Source organism: Trichosurus vulpecula, chromosome 7, assembly GCF_011100635.1.
Source record: "Trichosurus vulpecula isolate mTriVul1 chromosome 7, mTriVul1.pri, whole genome shotgun sequence".
In the NCBI taxonomy this organism is placed as follows: domain Eukaryota; kingdom Metazoa; phylum Chordata; class Mammalia; order Diprotodontia; family Phalangeridae; genus Trichosurus; species Trichosurus vulpecula.
In genome coordinates, this window is record NC_050579.1 from 105399316 (window position 1) to 105410392 (window position 11077).

Sequence of the window (11077 nt, forward strand, 5' to 3'; positions counted from 1 at the left end):
AAAATTGGACTTTCAAATACAGGAATCAAGAGAAGCGTGAAAAGGTAAACAGGAAAGAGAAATCATAAGAGACTTATTAAAGTTGAACCATTTACATTCCTACATGGAAAGATAATATTTGTAACTCATGAGACCTTTCTCATTACTAGGGTAGTTGGAGAGAACATATATACATATGGCACAGGATGAGTTAAATATGAAGGGATGATATCTAAAAAATAAAATTAAGGGGTTAGAGAGGAATGTACTGGGAGAAGGAGAAAGGGAGAAGCAGAATGAAGTAACTTATCTCACATAAAAGAGGCAAGAAAAAGCTTTTACAATGGAGGGGAAGAGGGGAGAGGTGAGAGGGGATGACTGAATCTTACTCTCATCAGATTTGGCTTAAGGAGGGAATAGCATATACACTCAATTGGGTATGAAAATCTATCTTACCCTACAGGAAAGTAGGGGGAAAGGGGATGAGAGAGGCGGGGAATGATAGAAGGGAGGGCAAATGGGAGGAGGGGGCAATCAGAAGCAAACACTTTTGAGGAGGGACAGGGTCAAGGGAGAGAATAGAATAAATGGTGGGCAGGATAGGATGGAGGGAAATATAGTTAGTCTTTCACAACATGACTGTTATGAAAGTGTTTTGCATTACTACACATGTATAACCTATATCAAATTGCTTGCCTTCTCAATGAGTATGGGTAAGGAGGGAAGAAGGGAGAAAATATGGAACTCATAGTTTTAAATACAAATGTTAAAAATTGTTTTCATCTGTAACTGAGAAATAAGATATACAGGGAATGGGACATAGAAATCTGTCTTGCCCTACAGGAAAAATAGAAGGGAAGGAGATAAGAGGGGGAGGGGTGATAGAAGGGAGGGCAGATTGGGGGAAGGGGCAATCTGAATGCACAAAGTCTTGGGATGGGGGAGGGCAGAGATGGGGAGAAAATTTGGAACTCAAAATCTTATGGAAGTGAATGTTAAAAACTAAAAATAAACTAATTTATAAAAAAGAAAGAGAAAAAAATAAGAGTGAAGAGGCTGGCAAATAACTAGATAAAAGCAGGAAAGAAAGGGAACTAAAAAGCAAAAGCCCAAAGGGAAAGGAATAACAAATAGGAGGTGGCATGAGGGAGAGGAAGACAGCTAAAGGGAATGGGGCCACCTTAAAAAAAAATCTAAAGTAAACAAAGGAACATGGTACTGTGTTTATAGCACAAGATGGAGAGAGGGGATCATAATTTGAAAAAACCCAGAAGAGAAAAATAAACGACAATATAAACCTAACTCTCATCACTTTGAATGTGAATAGATTAACCAATACAATAAAACAAAAAAAGTTACAGCTTGGGTAAGAAAATAAAAACCCTACAAACCTGTTGCTTACCAAAAAAATACATTTTAAAAGCAAAGACATACACAAAAATAAACTGTAGGGATGGAGAAAAAATTTACTGTATATCAAGTGAATCCAAAAAAGCAGAAGTTGAAATCATGCTATCTGACAAAGCAAAAACAAACATTCAAAAAATAAAAAGGATTAAACAAGGAAATTGTAGCAAGCTGAAAGGAATCATAGACCACAAACTAACATTAGTAATAAATGCTCCTTAGCATCCAAATTCATAAAGGAAACATTAATTGAGCTATAAGAAGATATGGGCAGTAACAATACTGACAAGAAACTTCAATACTTGTCTCAGTTTTGGATAAGCCTAACAGAAGGATTAGAAGGAAAGTGTGGAGCTGAACAAATTGTTGGAGAAAACTAAAGTTAAAAGATATGACATCTTTTAAATGGGACAGCAAAAAAATATAAATATTTCTCAGGACCTATAACAACAATTTGACCAGCAGCTGCTGTAGGTGTGTAAGACCCAATAAGACCAGCAACAAGAGCTGCCAGCACAAGTTCTTTTGATCTGCTTTACTAAGGAAAGTAACTTTAAGGGGTTAACAATCTCAGTTTAATTAAACATACATATGTCAATCACTTAGTTCAGGAGGAAAAGCCAGAACCCTGAACTTCAAAACAAATACAAACAAATTACAAAGACAATATAAACGGAGCAAATACAAACCAACATCTGGGTTAGCAAAGCCAGGGGGCAGTTACAACAGCTTGCCCAGAGTCACGTGCCACTCTTCCAGTGAGTGGGAGCTCCCAACGAAACATCTGGGTTTCTTCAAAGTGGGGGTGGGAGGGGGCCTCCTTAATGGCTACCCAGAGTCTCCACACTGACACTCTTCCAATGAGTGAGAGCCCTAAGGGAAAACACCAACCTCTGAGTTTATATATTCTGTTGAGGGTCAAAGGGCGTCACAACATTCCTCTCAAACCCACATGGCCTAAAAGCCTCTGGTGTCACAAACATGTTACTCAAACCTATGCAAACCAGGCTTTCCCTTGAGGCGAGGAAGTCATCAAAGACTCCTGATTCAATCAAGGAAACAAGGGCCAAACTCTTCAAGGGGACTAGATTAAATAACTGCTAAAAGAGAAAGCAGTAAAAGAAAGTCCCACCTTAATTACTGACACAGGACCACATGGAACCTTTACAGAAAATGACCATGTATTGGGGCAAAGAGATACGTCAAACAAATGTTAAGAGCAGAAATATTTGATATAGCCTTTATAAACCATAATGCAATAAAAAAAAAGTCATTGGTAACCTGGGCAACTCATTTAACTCCAATTGACTCAAAAAAAAAATTTATATCTATCTATCTATATCTATATCTATCTATCTATTTATATATACAGGGTGTCCGTAAAGTCCATGTGCAATTTAAAATAGTTGTAACTTTGTAACTATATGTGATACAAAGAATCTGTAACAAGGATTACATACCTTGATGCGTCTAGTTTATTTTTGTCTTTAGAAATTTTATGGGGGGCGGAGCCAAGATGGCAGCTGGAAAGCAGGGATTAGCTTAAGCTCTGCCCCAAATCCCTCCAAACACCTGTAAAAAATGGCTCTGAACAAATTCTAGGGCTGCAGAATCCACGAAATAGCAGAAAGAAGCAGGTCTCCAGCCCAGGAGAGCCTGGATGGTCGCTGGGAAGAGTCTATCGCACAGTGCTGGGAGCAGAGCATAGCTCATAGTGTGGACCAGACCAGGAGTCAGTCTAGAGCAGGCCTTACGGCCATGAATCATTGAACTGTGGCAGTTACCAGACTTCTCAACCGATAAACACCAAAGACCACAGAGCAGGTTAGTGGGAAAACTGCTAGATCGGGTTAGAAAGCGAGTCTGGGACCAACCCTGAGGGTGGTGGAGGTGGTGTGGCAGTGGAGCTCCAGCATCAGCTGGTTCCAGAGTCCCTGGCTCCCACAGTGGGAGGAGCCAAGAGGCAGACCAGAGTGGGAGTACAGGGTTTGCTTTACCCTGCTTGGAACTGGGTCTCAATCCTGGTTGGCGGTTCTTGAGGGAGGAGGAGCGCTGACGTGGCAGAGTTTGTTGTGAAAGTGGACTAGAAGTAGCTCTGAAAACAGCAGAACAGCCCCTAAAGCTTGGGACAAAGCCCTCTCTACTCTACAAGCAGTCACACCCTGACAAAAAGCTCAGAGGTCAAGTGGTTGGCTGGGAACACGGCCAGGAAGTGAAAAAGGATGCAGACGCAGACTCAGACTCTTGAATCTTTTTTGGTGACAAAGAAGATCAAAACACACAGGCAGAAGAAGTTAACAAAGTCAAAGAGCCTACATCAAAAGCCTCCAAGAAAACATGAATTGGTCTCAGGCCATGGAAGAGTTCAAAAAGGATTTGGAAAATCAAGTAAGAGAAGTAGAGGAAAAATTGGGAAGAGAAATGAGATGCAAGAAAACCATGAAAAACAAGTCAAAGACTTGCTAAAGGAGACCCCAAAAAATACTGAAGAAAATAAAACCTTAAAAATAGACTAATTAAAATAGCAAAAGAGCTCCAAAAAGCCAATGAGCAGAAGAATGCCTTGAAAGGCAGAAATAGCCAAGTGAAAAATGAGGTCCAAAAATTCACTGAAGAAAATACCAACTTAAAAATTAGATTGGAGCAAGTGGAAGCTAGTGGCCTTATGAGAAATCAAGATATTATAAAACAGAACAAAAGGAATGAAAAAAATGGAAGACAATGTAAAATATCTTATTGGAAAAACCACTGACATGGAGAATAGATCTAGGAGAGATAATTTAAAAATTACTGGACTACCTGAAAACCATGATCAAAAAAAGAGCCTAGACATCATCTTTCAAGAAATTATCAAGGAAAACTGCCCTGATATTCCAGAGCCAGATAGTAAAATAGAAACTGAAAGAATCCACTGATGACCTCTTGAAAAAGATCCCTAAAAGAAAACTCCTAGGAATATTGTTGCGAAATTCCAGAGTTTCCAGGTCAAGGAGAAAATAATGCACACAGCCAGAAAGAAACAATTTGAATACTGTGAAAACACAAACAGGATAACACAAGATCTAGAAGCTTCTACCCTCAGAGATGGAAGGGCTTGGAATATGATATTCCGGAGGTCAAAAGAGCTAGGATTAAAACCAAGAATCACCTACCCAGCAAAACTGAATATAATGCTCCAAGGCAAAATGCAGATTTTCAATAAAATAGAAGACTTTCAAGAATTCTTGATGAAAAGGCCAGAGCTGAATAGAAAATTTGACTTTCTAACACAAGAATCAAGAGAAGCATGAAAAGGTAAACAAGAAAGAGAAATCATAAGGGACTTACTAAAGTTGAACTGTTTTGTTCACATTCCTACATGGAAAGATATATGTGTAATTCATGAGACCTTTCTCAGTACTGGGGTAATTGAAGGGAATATACATATATATAGACAGAGGGCACAGGGTGAGTTGAATATGAAGGGATGATATCTAAAAAAAAATAAAATTAAATTAAGGGATGAGAGAGAAATATATTGAGAGAGGTAGAAAGGGAGAGATAGAATGGGGTAAATTATCTCACATAAAACTGACAAGAAAAAGCAGTTCTGTTGGAAGGGAAGAAGTGGCAGGCGAGGGGGAATGAGTGAATCTTGCTCTCATCAGATTTGACTTGAGGAGAGAATAACATACACACTCAATTGGGTATCTTTCTCCACAACAAAGTAGGGGGAAGGGGATAAAAATGGTGGATGATAGAAGGGAGGGCAGATAGGGGGAGGAGGTAATCAAAAGCAAACACTTTTGAAAAGGGACAGTGTCAAGGGAAAAAACTGAATAAAGGGTGACAGGATAGGATGGAGGGAAATATAGTTAGTCTTTCACAACAGGAGTAGTGTGGAAGTGTTTTACATAATGATACATGTGTGGCCTATGTCGAATTGCTTGACTTCTTAGGGAAGGTGGGTGGGAAGGGAAGAAGGGAGAGAATTTGGAACTCAAAGTCTTAAAATCAGATGCTCAAAAGAAACAGTTGTTTTTGCACGCAACTGAGAAATAAGATACATGGGGAAAGGGGAATAGAAATATATCCTGTCCTAAAAGAAAGTAAGGGGAAAGGGGATGGGGTGCGGAGCAGGGTGACAGATGGGAGGGCTGACTGGGGAACAGGGCAATCAGAATATATGCCATTTTGGAGTCGGGGGGAGGGTAGAAATGGGGAGAAAATTTGTAACTCAAAATCTTGTGGATATCAATGTTGAAAACTAAAATATTAAATAAATAATAAATTTTTAAAAAGAAAATTTATGTTTATTTTATTTTTAGAAATTCAACTTAAGGGGGGTGGAGCCAAGATGGCAACTAGAAAGCAGGAACTAGTGTGAGCTCCCCACCGAGTCCCTCCAAAAACCTATAAAAAATGGCTCTGAACCAATTCTAGAACTGCAGAACCCACAAATTAGCAGAAGGAAGCAGGACTCTAGCCCAGGACAGCCTGGATGGTCTCTGGGTAAGGTCTATCCTGCACGGAGCTGGGCGCGGAGCAGAGCACAGCAGAGTCCAGCATGGGCAGCATGGACCAACCACACCAGGAGCTGGGCGGAGCGTGCCCCAGCACCCTGAATCAGTGAGCTGCAGCGGTTACCAGACTTCTCAACCCACAAACACCAAAGACAACAGAGAAGGTTAGTAGGAAAAGCTGCAGGAGTGGAAGGAGTTCGCAGTTCGGCCACTGCCCCAGGGGCAGCGGAGGTGGGGCAGCTACAGAACTACAGCTGCAGTTGCTTCCGGCCCCAGGCCCACCTGGTGGGAGGAATTAAGTGGCAGATCAGAGCAGGAGTGAAGAGCCTGCTGAAGATCTAAGTCCAGTCCAGGTTGGGGGTTCTTGGGGAAGGAGGAGTGCTGGTGTGGCAGAGTTGGCACATCCCCCCAAGCTTGGAACATAGCTCTCTTAACTCTACAAGCAGTCATACCCTGCTGAAAAACTCAAGGGTCAAGTTGGTTGGCTGGGAATATGGCCAGGCAGCGAAAACGCACCCAGATTCAGTCTCAGACTTTGGAATCTTTCTTTGGTGACAAAGAACACCAAAACATATGGCCAGAAGAAGTCAACAAAGTCAAAGAGCCTACAACAAAAACCTCCAAGAAAAACATGAACTGGTCTCAGGTCATGGAAGAGCTCAAAAAGGATTTGGAAAAGCAAGTTAGAGAAGTAGAGGAAAAAATGGGAAGAGAAATGAGAAGGATGCGAGAAAACCATGAAAAACAAGTCAATGACTTGCTAAAGGAGACCCCAAAAATACTGAAAAATATACTGAAGAAAACAACACCTTAAAGACTAACTCGGGGCAGCTAGATGGCGCAGTGAGTAGAGCACCGGCCCTGGAGTCAGGAGGACCTGAGTTCAAATCCGGCCTCAGACACTTGGCACATGTACTAGCTGTGTGACCTTGGGCAAGTCACTTAACCCCAATTGCCCTGCCAAAAAAAAAATAGACTAACTCAAATGGCAAAAGAGTTCCAAAAAGACAATGAGGAGAAGAATGCCTTGAAAGGCAGAATTAGCCAAATGGAAAAGGAGCTCCAAAAGACCACTGAAGAAAATACTACCTTAAAAATTAGATTGGAGCAAGTGGAAGCTAGTGACTTGGTGAGAAATCAAGATATTATAAAACAGAACCAAAGGAATGAAAAAATGGAAGACAATGTGAAATACCTCATTGGAAAAACCACTGACCTGGAAAACAGATCCAGGAGAGATAATTTAAAAATGATTGGACTACCTGAAAGCCATGATCAAAAAAAGAGCCTAGACATCATCTTTCAAGAAATTATCAAGGAGAACTGCCCTGATATTCTAGAGCCACAGGGCAAAATAGAAATTGAAAGAATCCACTGATCACCTCCTCAAATAGATCCCAAAAAGAAATCTCCTAGGAATATTGTCGCCAAATTCCAGAGCTCCCAGATCAAGGAGAAAATATTGCAAGCAGCCAGAAAGAAACAATTTGAGTATTGTGGAAACACAATCAGAATAACCAAAGATCTAGCAGCTTCTACGTTACGAGATCGAAGGGCTTGGAATACAATATTCCGGAGGTCAATGGAGCTAGGATTAAAACCAAGAATCACCTACCCAGCAAAACTGAGTATCATGCTCCAAGGCAAAATATGGATTTTCAATAAAATAGAGGACTTTCAAGCTTTCTCAGTGAAAAGACCAGAGCTGAATAGAAAATTTGACTTTCAAACACAAGAATCAAGAGAAGCATGAAAAGGTAATCAAGATAAAGAACAAGAAAAAGAAATCGCAAGGGACTTACTAAAGTTGAACTGTTTTGTTTACATTCCTACATGGAAAGATGATGTGTATGATTCATGAGACCTCAGTATTAGGGTAGCTGAAGGGAATATGCACATATATATATGTTTATGTATATATATATATATATATATATATATATGTATATATATATATAATATATGTGAGTGTATGTATGTATATATGTATGTGTGGAGAGAGAGAGAGAGAGAGAGAGAGAGAGAGAGAGAGAGCGGGCACAGGGTGAGTTGAAGATGAAGGGAAGATATCTAAAAGAAATAAAATCAAATTAAGGGATGAGAGAGGAATATATTGAGAGAGGGAGATAGGGAGAGATAGAATGGGGTAAATTATCTCGCATAAAAGTGGCAAGAAAAAACAGTTCTGTAGGAAGAGAAGTGAAGGCAGGTGAGGGGGAATGAATGAATCTTGCTCTCATCAGATCTGACCTGAGGAGGGAATACCATACATACTCAATTGGGTATCTTACCCCACAGGAAAAAAGGAGGAAGAAGATAAAAAAAAAAGGAGGGGATGATAGAAGGGAGGACAGATGGGGGTGGAGGTAATCAAAAACAAACACTTTCAAAAAGGGACAGGGTCAAGGGAGAAAATTCAATAAAGGGGGATAGGTTAGGAAGGAGCAAAATATTGTTAGTCTTTCACAACATGAGTATTGTGGAAGGGTTATACATAATGATACGCATGAGGACTATGTTGAATTGCTTGACTTCTTAGGGAGGGTGGGTGGAAAGGGAAGAGGGGAGAGAATTTGAAACTCAAAGTTTTAAAAACAGATGCTCAAAAACAAAATAAAAGTTTTTGCATGCAACTAGAAAATAAGATACACAGGCAATGGGGTGTAGAAATTTATCTTGCCATACAAGAAAGGAAGGGAAAAGGGAATGGGAAGGGAGTGGGGTGACAGAAGGGAGGGCTGACTGGGGAACAGGGCAACCAGAATATACACCATCTTGGAGTGGGGGGGAGGGTAGAAATGGGGAGAAAATTTGTAATTAAAACTCTTGTGAAAATCAGTGCTGAAAACTAAATACATTAAATAAAAAAAAAAGATTAAAAAAAAGAAAAGAAAATCAACTTAAGAATTACTTATTTTTCAGGATTACTGTTGACCCATGGCTTCACTAGAAAAGAAAGTAAGCTGTGTTTTTTGGTTGGCTGAACTAAAATCTACTACCACTGTCCAAAGAAGGTTTAGAACCCAGTACAGGAAGGAAGCACCACACAGGAATTCCATATCCAAGTGGATGAAAAGATGTGATATGATTGCTGTCATTACTGAAAAACAACTTGAAAATGTTTTCCATGATCTACAGAATCGTATCACCCTTTGTATTAGCAATGATGGTGGATGTGTTGAAAATTAACAAGAACAATAAAAAAATTAAGTGTTTTCCTTCTTTCTTATGCTTTTTACAGATTCTTTCTATCACATATAGTTACAAAGTTACAACTATTTTAAATTGCACATGGACTTTATGGTCACCTTGTATATATGCATATATATATATATATATGTGTGTGTGTGTATGTGTGTGTGTGTGTGTGTATGCATGTATATGTATATATGTGTGTGTGTGTACCACAAAGAAAAGATACCTACTGAAGTGGAGATTTTAAAAATGAAATCATAAATAACAAGTAAGTCAAAGAATAAGTCATAGAAATGATTAATGATTATATGAAAGAAAATAATAATGGTAATAAAACTTGCCAAAATTTCTGGGATGCAGCTGAAGCAGGGAGGAAATCATATCCTTACAAACATACATTAACAAAATAGAGCTCTCACTTTGGCCTCTTCCAGTCGGTGGAGCACCTGTTAGCGCAGGCTGCGGTGTAAAAATGGCTAAATCTAAGAACCATACCACCCACAACCAATCATGAAAATGGCACAGAAATGGCATCAAGAAACCTGGGTCACAGAGATATGAGTCTCTGAAAGGGGTTGACCCCAACTTTCTGAGAAACATGCGCTTTGCCAAGAAACACAACAAGAAGGGGCTGAAGAAGATGCAGGCCAACAATGCCAAAGCCGTCAAGGCCAGAGCAGAGGCCATCAAGGCACTGAGCACCAAGGCTTCCAAGGCCAAGCTCCTCAGACCCAAGATCCCAAAGGCCAGTGCCTGGTGTGCTGGCCACAAGATGGCCAGCAACCATCCAAGCCCTAGCGTCAGCATCAAACGTCCAGGCTCCAGGATCACGAAGCCTGACTCTAAGGTTGCCAGAACCACTGACCCCAAGGCTGCCAAGCCCACTGACCCCAAAGCTAACAAGTCCACTAACCCCAAGGCTGCTAAACCCGCTGACCCCAAGGCTGCCAAGCCCACTGACCCCAAGGCCACCAAGTCTGCCGCCAAGGTCAGTAAGTCTGATCCCAAGGCTACCAAATCTGGCCCCAAAGCCACCAAATCTGATGCTAAGGCCTCCAATCTGATTCCAAGGTCTCCAAGTCTAGTCTCAAGGTAGCCAAGTCCAATTCTAAGGCCACAAAGCCCAGTGATTCCAAGGCAGCTAAGCCTACTGACCCCAAGGCCGCCAAGTCCAAACCCAAAGATGCTGGGGCTAAAGCTGCTAGTCCCAAGCCTTCAAAATAGATGCTTCAGGACAGAAGGACTTGTTTAAACCCTAAACCACCATTTTTTCCCAGCCAGGGTATGATTATTCACTGTTTTATGCAAATAAAGGAAATGGTGGGTCATTAAAAAAAATAGAAAAAGAGGACTAATGAACTGAATAAGCATTTAAAAAATTAGAAAGCCAACAAATAATCTGAACATAAACCCAAAAGAAAAATATTAAAAATTAGAGAAAAAATAGATAAATCAAAAACAAAAAATAGAAATTATAAATAAAACTAAAAACCAGTTCTTTGAAATGACTAATAAAATTGGATAAACCTTTAGCTAGCCTGATTAAAAAGAAGAGGACATAAAACCAAATCAATAAATAGCAGGTGAAATCACAACAAACCATGAGAAAGAAAATTAATAATTGGAACTTATTATGCACAGTTATATGCCAATAAATCAGAGAACACAAAGAGAGAAGAGTATCTTCAAAAATACAAAATATGCAATTTACCAGAAGACCAGCTAGAGATCTTACATAACCCAATCTCAGAAAAGGAAATAGATCTAGCTATAAAGGAACTATCAAAGGAAATAAAACTATTGATCCTGATGGAGTCAAAGGAAAATTTTATCAAACTTTTAGAGAACAATTGGTACCCATACTTCACAAATTATTCTCAAAAACTGAGAAAGTAACCTGCTAGAATTCTTTCATGAGATAAATATAGTCCTAATACCTAAATCAGGGAAAGATAAAACACAGAAGGAAAATTATAAGCCAATATCATTGATGA

The 11077-nt window shown here is 39.8% G+C and overlaps 1 pseudogene; it reads left to right on the forward strand.

Annotated features, from left to right (window-relative positions):
• Positions 1-9555: 9555 nt before the first annotated feature.
• On the forward strand, positions 9556-10307 carry LOC118858780 (annotated as a pseudogene).
• The last annotated feature ends 770 nt before the right edge of the window (positions 10308-11077 follow it).